This window comes from Trichechus manatus, unplaced genomic scaffold (assembly GCF_000243295.1).
Source record: "Trichechus manatus latirostris isolate Lorelei unplaced genomic scaffold, TriManLat1.0 scaffold00025, whole genome shotgun sequence".
Taxonomy (NCBI): Eukaryota; Metazoa; Chordata; class Mammalia; order Sirenia; family Trichechidae; genus Trichechus; species Trichechus manatus.
The window spans coordinates 21,000,271-21,011,981 of record NW_004443961.1 but is presented as its reverse complement, the minus strand read 5'-3'; the positions used below and the strand labels follow the sequence as shown (position 1 = coordinate 21,011,981).

General features: G+C 38.1%; 1 pseudogene; it reads right to left on the bottom strand.

The window, feature by feature from the left end:
* Window positions 1-10,486: 10,486 nt before the first annotated feature.
* Window positions 10,487-11,224, bottom strand: LOC111820058 (small integral membrane protein 14 pseudogene; annotated as a pseudogene).
* Window positions 11,225-11,711: the final 487 nt, after the last annotated feature.

Genomic DNA, 11,711 nt, shown 5'->3' with positions numbered 1-11,711 from the left:
ATTTAGATTTTCTGTGTCTTTAGTGAGCTTCTTTCTGGATGTTCTGTCCTTCACTGAAAGTATTGTGTTGTGGAGCTGTCTATCTCTCTTTTCAATGCTGTTAGAGTTTTTTTATGTATTTTCGAGCCCTGTCGTTGGGTGTGTAAATATTTATTATGGTTATGTCATCCTGGTGTATTGATCCTTTAATCATTATATAGTGTCCTTCCTTATCCTTTGTGGTGGATTTTACTTTGAAGTCTATTTTGTCAGAGATTAATATCGTCACTCCTGCTCTTTTTTGATTGTTGTTTGCTTGATATATCTTTTTCCATCCTTTGAGTTTTAGTTTGTTTTTGTCTTTAAGTCTAAGGTGTGTCTCTTGTAGGCAGCATATAGATGGATTGTGTTTTTCAATCCATTCTGCCACTCTCTGCCTCTTTATTGGTGCACTTCATCCATTTACATTCAGTGTAATTATTGACAGGTATGAGTTTAGTGCTGTCATTTTGATGTATTTGTATGTGTGTGTGTTGTTGACAGTTTCTTTGTTCCACTTAATTTTCTGTGCTGAGTCATTTTTCTTTACGCATTTTCTTTTCATCTTTTTCATTGTTGTTGATTTTGTGTTTGCTGAGTCTTTATGTTTTTCTTGTTTTTTATTTTGATGTGTAGGATTGTTAGTTTCCTTTCTGGTTACTTTAATATTTACCCCTATTTTTCTAAGTTTAAACCAGTCTTTTATTTCTTTATATTGCCTTGTTTTCCTCTCCATATGAAAGACCCATGACTACACTTTCAATCCCTCTTTTTTGCTTTAATGTTGTCCTCTTTTACATATTGACTTCTCTGTTTCCCTATTTTCAGCATTTTAGCTTTGATTTGTTTTTGTGTCTTCCCTGTCTGGGTTGAAGTCTGGTTGCTGTGTCCTGTGTTTTAGTCTTGGGTTGTTAGCTGATGTTATTGATTTTCTAACTGGAGGACTCTCTTTAGTATTTCTTGTAATTTTGGTTTGGTTTTTGCAAATTCCCTAAACTTCTGTTTTGCTGGAAATGTCCTAATTTTTCCATCATATTTGAGAGACAGTTTTGCTGGATATATAATTCTTGGCTGGCAATTTTTTTCCTTCAAGGCTTTATATATGTCTTCCCATTGCCTTCTTGTCTGCATGTTTCTGCTGAGTAGTCTGAGCTTATTCTTATTGACTCTCCTTTGTAGATGACTTTTCGTTTATCCCTAGCAACTCTTAAAATTCTCTCTTTATCTTTGGTTTTGGCAAGTTTGATTATAATATGTCTTGGTGACTTTCTTTTGGGATCTACCTTGTGTGGGGTTTGATGAGCATCTTGGATAGATATCGTCTCATCTTTCACAATGTCAGAGAAGTTTTCTGCCAACAAATCTTCAACAATTCTCTGTGTATTTTTTGTTAACCCCACCCCCCAGCCCCGTTCTGGTACTCCAATCACTTGTAGGTTATTCCTTTTGATAGAGTCCCACGTATTTCTTAAATTTTCTTCATTTTTTAAAATTCTCTTATCTGATTTTTTCCTAAAATAAGTTGGTGCCAAGTGCTTTTTCTTCAATCTCACTAATTCTGACTTCCATTGCCTCAGTTCTGCTCCTATGACTGTCTGTTGAGCTGTCTAATTCTGAAATTTTATTGTTAATCTTCTGGATTTCTGATTGCTGTCTCTCCATGGATTCTTGCAGCCTGTTAAATTTGTCCTTATGCTCTTCTCTAATCTTTTTAAGTTCCTCTGTTGCTTTGTGTGTTTCTCGGCTTGTTCTCATTTTGCTTAATCTCCTTCCTGATATCTTGAAGAGTTCTGTATATTAATCTTTTGTATTCCTCTGGTAATTCCAAGAAATTCTCTTCCTCTGGAAAGTTTCTTGACTCTTTGTTTTAGGAGCTTCTGAAGCCATCATGGACTGCCTCTTTATGTAATTTGATATTGACTGTTGTCTCCGAGCCATCAATAAGTTATATTTATTTATTTTATGTTTGCTTACTGTGTCCTAGCTTCTTGTTTTGTTTTGTTTCGATATGCCCAAATGGGCTGCTCATGTGAGCTAGTTTGATTATTGGTGCCTTTGAAGCTCTAACTTCCTGTCATCAGGTGGTTAGATCTGTTACTAGGTATGTGAGCTCAGAAGTCCATTTAGTTTTCTTGTATGGATTCAGCTCAGGTGTCCAGGTAGTCAGTCACCAACTGTGCGGTGCAGGATCTCACCTACAGTCTTAGATAGGCAGGGGTGGTTGGTGTAGGCACAGGTATCTGGCTGCAGTAGGGGGTCACATGCTGAGCAAGGCAGGGGGCTGATTGCTGCCCCTGAGTGTCTGGGGGGAAAGCGTGTCCCTGTTCCCTAAGGCATGTAGGTGGGTGGGTTTTGCAGCAGGACTATGGGTACCCAGTGCTGTTGGCTGTAAGGACTGGGAGGCACCACTTATTCTTGGACCCCTGTCGCAAGTGGCTAGGTGGCATGGGTGGAGCCACCAGTCCTCAGGCCCCTGATGTGGGTAGGTGAAGACCCTGCTTAATGAGCAAAGTGGCATCAAATGTCATGAACCTGCCACTCCACCATATAGCTGACAGTTGAAGTTAGGCTTCAGGTATATACCCTGTTGTACTGTGCTAATGAAGGCCTATACTGTTGAAATGGGCCCACACAAGTTTATGCAGAGGTGAAAGGCATTCAAAGTCCATTTCCTCCTTATGCCTGTGCCTACCAAAGGAGCTGCGCCTACCCTAAGTTCCAGCTTAGGGGAGTTGGCAGATTATTCCTGTTAGTTCATTTTTTCCCTCTCCAAGGCTGGGAGAATGGCTCAGGGTGCATGAAAGTTCCTTACTTCTGGCCCAGGGGATGTGGCAATGGCTGAAGCTGGTCCAGGACCTGGTGAAAGCAGGCAGGAACAGGTAAATGGGAGAGAGATTTTTCCCAAAGGGGGTGTTTTTTGATCCACGAGGTAGGTTAGACATATGTACTTATCTTTTGCCAATTGAGAGCCACTTTTCACTGGTTCTGGAGGCTTGAGTAGACTCTCTGCCACTCGGTCTCTTCCAGTGTGGAAAATGCATCCTGAGCACCACTGCTTGCCTCACTGTGTGCGCCAGCTGCAGGGTACTGGTTCCTGCTGGATCAGGTCTGATAACTCCTCGCTGCTTCTGAACCATCTCTCCCTCCTCCTACTGCTCAGTCCAGTTCCTCAGTTTTGCTTGTGATGTTCAGGGCCCCTAGATTGTCGTATATAATTGGTTCACTTGTTTTTTTCGGGTCTTTGTTGTAAGAGGGACCACAGGAAGCGTCTGACTACTCTGTCATCTTCTTAAGTCCATATTTTTAATCACATTTTCTTAGTTTTTATGTAATGTCCCTTTTCAGTTCCAGGATCCCATCCAGAATACCATATTACATTTAGTTGTCACATGTCCTGAGGCTCCTCTCTTGGCTGTGATGGTTTTGAAAATTTTCCTTGTTTTAATGGCCTTGACAATTTTGAGGAGAATTGGTCAGATATTAGTAGAATCTCCATCACAGAACTGTGCTTCATAGTGTTTTCATGGCTGTGACCTTAGGAAACAGATCACCAGGCTTTTCTTCTGAGGTGCTTCAGGGTGTGCAAACCAGCAACCTTTCGGTTGGTAACCATGTGCTTAACCATTTGCGCCACCCAGGGACTCAAAATAAACCTGAAGCAAGCAAAAGGAAGGAAATAATAAAGAGTGGAAATCAATGCAATTGAAAGCAGAAAAATAATAAAAGAAAATCAATGAAACAAGCAGCTGATTCTTTGAAAGGATCAATAAAATTAACAAATCTCTGACAAGCAAGATATTGACAATCCTTTGTCAGAAAGACTGACAAAGAAAACAAGAGAGAAGACATAAATGATCAATAACAGGAATGAAATGGAGGCTATCTGAGGGCCTACAGGCATCAAAGGACAATTAAGGAAATGCTACAAAAACCTCTACACACATCAATTTGACATCTTATACAAAATGGACTGATTCCTCAAAAAACACAAACTACCATAACTCACCCAAAATGAAATGGATAATCTGAATAGTCCCATAACAATTAAAAAAATTGAATTTGTAATTTTAAAACTCCCAAAAAAGAAATAACAGGCCCAGTTGGTTTCATTGGAGATTCCTACCAAATATGTAAAAAATTGACACCAATTCTATACAATCTCTTCTGGAAAATAGGAGAGGAAGAAACACTTCCCAATTCTTTTTATAAAGCTTGTATTACGCTGCTACTAAAATTAGACAAGGACAATACAAAGAAATTAAACTACAGATTAATGTCCCTTATGAACATATATGCAAAAATCCGTAATAAAATATTGGCAAATAGAATTCAGGAATATATAAAAAGGATTATACACTATGACCAAGTAGAGTTTAGTCCAGGAATCCAAAGCTGGTTCAGTATTTGAAAATCAACCAATGTAATCTACTATATTAACACTCTAAAAAAGAAAAATCCCAAAATCGTATAAATCAATGCAGAAAAAGTATCTGACAAAATTCGACACCTATTCTTGATAAAAAAAATCTCAGAAAAATAACAATAGAGGGAAACTTCCTCAACTCGAATAAGAGCATCTACAAAATAAAACAAAATGATAACAAAAAAACTACGACTAACATTATACTTAATGGTAAAAGACTGAATGCTTTCCCGCAAGATTGAGAACAAGGCAATGATGTCCACTCTCACCACTTTTATTCAATATAGGGCTGGAAGTTGTAGCTAGGGCAAGAAAAGGAATAAAAAGCATACAGATCTGAAAGAAGAAATAAAACTGTCTCTATTTGCAAAGGATGTGGTTGTCAACATAGAAAATTCTAAGAAATCTACAAAGAAAAAAAAAACTAGAACTAATAAAGAGTTCAACAACATCAACAGATACAAGATAAATATGTAAAAATCAATTGTATTTCTATTTCTAGCAATGAACACATGGATACTACAATTAAAAATACAGTAACATTTACAATCATTCAAAAAAAAGTAATACAGGTGTAAATCTAATAAAACATATATGAGACTTATATGCTGAAAAATACACAACATGATGAAAGAACGTAAAGATTTAAATAAATTTAGAGACATATCGTGTTCAAGGATTGGAAGACTCAACATAGTAAAGATGTCAATTCTTCCCAAATTGATATACAGGCTTAATACAATTACTATAACATATCACCCATTTTTTTGTAGATATGGACAAGATTATTCTAAAATTTATAGGAAGTACAAAGAAACTAGAATAGCAAAAACTATTTTGACAAGGAAGAATAAAGTGGGAGGAATCAGTCTACCCAATTTCAAGACTTATTATACAGCCACAGAAGTCAAGACTGTGTGGTGGGAGGATAGACATATGTATCCCTGGAACAGAAGAGAGAACTCAGAAATAGATACACACAAATATGCTCAACTGCTTTTTTTTTTTTTTCTTTTTTTAACAAAAGAGTAAATGCCATTCAATAGAGGAAGGATAGCCTTTTCAAGAAATAGTGCTGGAGCAATTGAACAACGCCCCCCGCCCCAAAAAAAAAGAACCAGGACCCAAGTCTCACACATTATGCAATATTACCTCAAAATTGATCATAGATTAAATATAAAATGTAAAACTATACAATATTTAGAAAAAAAATCTGAGAAAATCTTTGGGCTAGACAAAGAGTTCTTAGACTTGACATCAAAAAGAGGCTCCATAAAAGGAAAAATAGATTGAATCTCCATTGTAAAAATAGCATGGCAGCGTCAGATCTCGTCTAACTTCACAAGGGGGAGGAAAGAGAATCAAGATCATCAGCGCAAAGCTGATTCCTATGAGGTGGAGGTCAAATATACCTCCACCTCCAAACTTTTTACCAATTCTGACACCGGCCATCCCTCCCACAGCGCTTTCTGCTGCTTTGCTGGGTTCAATAATTTGTCACAATGGCCACACAGAACTCACAGGCTATACTCACAGTTATAGGGTTTATTAGGGAAGTAACAGGTTACAATTCAGGATCAGGAATGACTCAAGATACAGTTCTTTGGTCAGGATAGCTTCTTGGCTGTGCCCTCTCCTTTGGCTCTTGGCCCCTTGGCCCCTGCCCTACTCGGGCAAGTGTTACAAAGCTCTTTAACTCTGCCAATAAGTGCTCAGAGGCACCCCACTCTACCAGCAAGCTTCCTGCCTGAAGGTGCTGAGCTCTCATGCTCGGTGGGTTGCCACAACAACTGTAGCCACCTCGCTCCATGGGCCCACCACACTATCACTCTCTGGTCTCCTGGTTCTGCTGCCACTGTTTGTCTGTCACCATTTCTTGCCATCTCGAGTGTTACAGCTATCCCTGACTCCTGGGTCTAGGAGGTTCTCAGCACAGGGACCCTAGGACCAAAGGAAATGCTCCACTCCCAGCTCTTCTTCTTCTCCCTCCCCTTTTTTGGTTACTAACATTCTCTATTTATTCATTAATAAAAAGTGCATAGTACAAACCCTTTATCCCAAGCCAAGTACTCAGGAAATGATTAACAATACACCCTGAATGGCACAGACATGATTTGTTTGGCATGACACAAACATTTTAAAACAGCAATTAACATTTAATATATCACAGGACCACTTTTTTAATTTACAAAGTAATCATCAGACATGGTAATAAATACATATGATCTTTCATTTAGAAAGATTATAATTTTAAGACTAAACTTACCACTGCAACAACAAAAATTTAATCATGAACTGTAAACTCTCTTCATTTTTCCTTCTTCAAATTGCTGTTTTGTGTCTTAAGCTGAGCTGATCAAATTTTAGCTTATATTCATTTCAAGTGTCTGGCTTTTATTCAGAGTGATAGAATTCCAAGGTTCTCTAGAAAATGTAAGATGTTGTGTTAGGCTAGGTTCTGTAGAGAAACCAAACCAGTGAAGTGTATATATACATACATACATATATATATATATATATAGAGAGAGAGAGAGAGAGAGAGATTTGTATCAAGGAAATGGCTCATGTGGCTGTGGAGTCTGGAAAGTCTGAAGTCTGTGGATCAGGCTGGAGGCTTCTCCTGACTCACACAGCTGCAGAGGCTGGTGAACTCAAGATCAGCAGGTCATACAGCAGTCCTCTAGCTCACAGGCTGCAGAGGCCAATGAATCCCAAGATCGGCAGGTAGGACAGCAGGCTGCTGGCTCACAGGCTGCAGAGGCTGACGAATCCCAAGATCAGCAGGTAAGCCGCTAGTTCAAGTCCCGAGAACCAGAGGTCAGATGCAGGATCTAGAGTGAGCAAAAGCCAGTGAACCTTGCCAGAAAGTCCACATATATTGGATGCAGGCCACACTCCTAAGGAAACACTGTTTCAACTGATGGCTGCCCATAGTAGATCTCATCATGGAGTGGATTACATTATATCAGATCTCATTATGGAGGTGATTATGTCATTACATAGCTGCCAAACTACATCATAACTGCCAAACCACTGATAATCATGGCCCAGCCAAGTTGACACATAACCTTAACCATCACAGATATCTATAATTCCATAAACACTATCCATCATATACCAAAATGACACTGAAAGAACCATGGTATAGCTGTACTCAATAGTTATTTCAGAAAATCTCTACAAGTTATAACATACCACTTGCTGACCATGGGATAGTGGTTGGATAGCTACATGATAACATTATTTACTATAAACATGTCCAATGTTAATTTCTCCATATGGAAAGCAACAAACATTATTTTACATAAAAGAACATTAAATGACTCTCAAACAAAATGAACTCTTAATGGTATTTGTGGAATGTTTAAGAGGCAAAGAATTAAAATGTGGAGTTTTATCTTTCTTTTTTCCAGATTTTTTTAAAAGGATTGTAGCCACACTCCTGTGAATGTTTGTAAGCCAAGTAATGATTTAATAATGTGCTCAATAAAAAAGCCACATGTAGAAGTTTTAAGAATTTAATCGGATAATATAAATTACTAGTTAGGTTAACAAGAATACTTTATGTGCAGTATACTGTCTTTTTCAGGAATGCAGAGAAATTTTACCAACATAAAATCAAGATAAATACTTCACTGAGGTAAGAACTTTTGTTACTAAGCAAGTAGGTCCACATAGGAAAAGGCTAAAATTGTAGATAAAATGTCAATTAAGTGTATGTAACAGAAATGAAGGACTAGGAGTAAGAATACAGATTTTCAGGTCTCTAGCTAACAGTAGACATTCTATTTCCATGTTATGGCCGTTTCTTAAACCAAAGTCAATTCTCAATTATTTGTGAGCTGTAGATTCAGTGTATACATCAGTATCTTTGCAGAGATTGGCTTTCTAGCAGCTTAGAGGACAGATTGTTAGGATATAGCAGTAAGCCTTCAAAGTTTAGAGGGCAAAGGCAGAAAAATGGAATGCTATCAGGATTTAGCTCCATTTTATGCTGTTCCTGCCCTTTCTGCCTTAATTATGTCACCAGCTATAGCTGGGAAGTCTTCCAGTAGGCCAGAGCAAGAGGAAAATCCTTTACTCTGTGGTGTTCATTTATCCAGGATCTGACTTACCTGTGCTACCTTATCACTCTGTTAGCACAAGTAATTAAGAATTGGTTATATTATTTCAAGAAGTTGAGCACAAAGCGAAGATACACAAGGAGGAATAAAGCAGTCAAAACTGGGTTATGTAATGAAATGATGACCTTATGGCGTAGAATGTGACCATAGTGAAGGGAAAAGAACACTCCGTGAGTATATCAGAGACTCTATTAAACAGTACAATGATATAGAGAAGTTTATTCAATTCATACAAGCAATGTCTCAGATCTATACCATGAAATGCTAGGCTGATCTAGAGGGAAAAATCCTTACACTGATAGCAAAATATCTTCTAGCCCACATAAGTCATCCACAATCACTTGCTAGGAAAAAAATTCCATAACCACATAGGTCAACCAGACTTTTTTTATGCCATTTGCATTCATTTTTTTCAAGCTGAGCAAAACAGTGCATCCTTTTACTTTTTTATACATGTCAAAACTTTGCTAATATTAATATTTCTCCCTGTCACAATCCATCCCATTACCAAGACAGGAATGAGATAGGGGATGAGGAAAAAAAATCCTTGATTCTAATTTCGTTCCTTTTCCCTTAGAGCAAGCCAAGAATTCATTAAAATGTTTTAAAAATCAGAATGATAACAAAGGACTCCAATTTTTTTCTTCCAATAAAAAAATAAGGTAAATAAGTAATAGGCATTCAAATGTCAGTAACCAAACAGGCCCCCAAAATAGCTTTAAGAGAGTTTCGTTCTTAGAGGGAAGTGTTAGAACAGAAAAGAAGCTTCCTGAGAGGCACTAGTTTTAACAATAGATTATAGCTTACATTATTACTGTATAGATTGTACCTAATAAAGGCAGAAAGACTTAATGTTTCTCCTCTTTTCATGAACCCTTGTAAGGCTAGTGTACAGAGGATTACAAGTGTCATATAATGGACTTTTCCTTATGTGATTGCTGTATATGACTAGATAACTATTTCTAACATCATTTATTTGGAAATTTGAGACTATTCAAGATACCAATTGTCCTGACAGTTTAAGGGTACACTGTAGAGATGAACTTTGAGTTACTATGCAAGATTTTTTTTTCATGCTGTCATTTGTAATATCTTTTGTGAGAATTCTTGGAATTAAAGTTTTCATTATAAATTGTTGTTTAACTTGAAAGCCTCTTTTTCCTTGCAAAACTTAATCTGTAAGCTTGCTACTAAGTCCAGGTATAACATTCCTATTGGAAACCATACTTATATTTTCTTGTAAAGTGCTTTTGAAGTAATTAACTATTAGTATAATTGTGTAATATAGTCAAACATTCACCATATTGATCAATTATGTTTATTTAAAGTTTTCTTAACATTAGATATTTATTAATGGGAGTAAAAAACTTAGTAAGCAACCATTTCATTTCTTCTCTTCTCTGATTCTAGCCACATAAGCCAGTTGTAGTGGGTGATACAGAGTTCAGCTAAAATTTGTAAAATATTCAAAAGGCTGCTACAGTCTCAAGAACAAGAGAAAATAGCCATCCATAAATAAACTATCACGGTAAATGTAAATACAATATGGTTCTAATTTTCTTTCATACGACCTCAGACAAGCCCAGATAACTTTATAAATGTGCAAAAAACAATGTTAAAGCCTAGCAAAGCTACTTAAAATCTTTAAATGCAGAGATCTCACATTTACTTCAGTCAGGCCAGAAATCATCACAAAAATTTTGATGATAGTTAAATAGAATGAGTGGAATGTTTAAGTTTAGGACAACCAAAAAAAAAAAAAAAATGCCCATGTAACTTTTTAGAATATCGTTTACTCAAATATACTGTAAATAGGAATGGTGATAACACAGGAAGCAAAAATAGCTTGCAAGTGAAATTTCTAGAAGCTCATGAAAACAATACCATCCCATATTGTAGATGCAAAAGGAAAACAGTTCTAATAGGGTTAAGAGTGCTCTGGTCACCTTCATTCATTGGTTGTGCAAGGTGTTTAGCTATTTTCACTTCCCATATCACGAAGTTAGTCCACAGGAGGGGTTGGTGGATCTTGCCCATTATGAGGACTGGTTGGCTTTCCAGGTAAATCGGATTTTCTTAAATTAGGAGATTTTAGTAAGAATAAGATTACTGCCATAACCATCCAGGCCATCAAGATTGTGGTAATACTGATGCCATTATCACCAGAGGGTCCTGGTAATTTCTGAAGACATTCTGTGTCTATGCAGTAGGATTGGGACTGCCTGAACAGATTCATCAGCCTTTTCATTGCATGTTCATGAGAGTAAACATATTTACAGGGATCGAATCCACTTCTGCAATGATTACCCAGCTTGATTTAACTTGACAGTTTAAATCCATGCAGATAACAACTGACCAGGTGGGGAGGGTGTGGGCCATGACCAATGCTCAACAGAAAGTTGGACTGGAGCCTCAGGAAATCTGTGGTCAATTGGGAGGCCACTGCAGCTGCTCTCCTTATTTGCATGGTCCCACCCCCTACAAGGGTTCCATGCACATTATTTGCATTATTAGCCAGTTGTCTAATCCCCTTGGTGGGCCATAAGCACCTTATTTGTATAGTCCCATTCAATTATTTTGTGGGAATCACAAGAACATGCATGGATAGAAGGGCCATATAAGTAATTCACCGCACCACAGTCATCAAAACTAAAAACATTTTCGAGGAGTTCCGGCAAAATGGCGCTCTAGGCAGAAGCATCACACCGTCTCTTCACAGCAAAGATCCGAAAAACTAAGCCAAACAGAGAATACAACAATCCTGAAACCCTAAAACATCAAAGGAAGAGATAACTCAGCCAAGCACCAAATGGAGTGAGAAAACTGACAGAGAACGGAGAGTGAGGAGAGATTCGTGCAGAGGGCCCCTACCAGCTAATGCAGCGCGGATCCGCCATCTTGGACTCCTATCGGAGACCAGCAAACCGGGGGTAAGAGAAAGCAGCCTCACGGAGCGCCCAGCGGGAGACAAAACAACCAGTAATTTGCGATATATGCTTTCCCACCCTCCACCCTTCTTCACCCCGACTTGGCCTCCTCTGCTTCCCACGGCCACAATCTCTTGACCGGGAAACACCAGCTGCTTGGATTCCACACACCCGAATGGGCCAGCTCTCTGAGTGCCATTTGTTGGCTGCTGGTGTTGC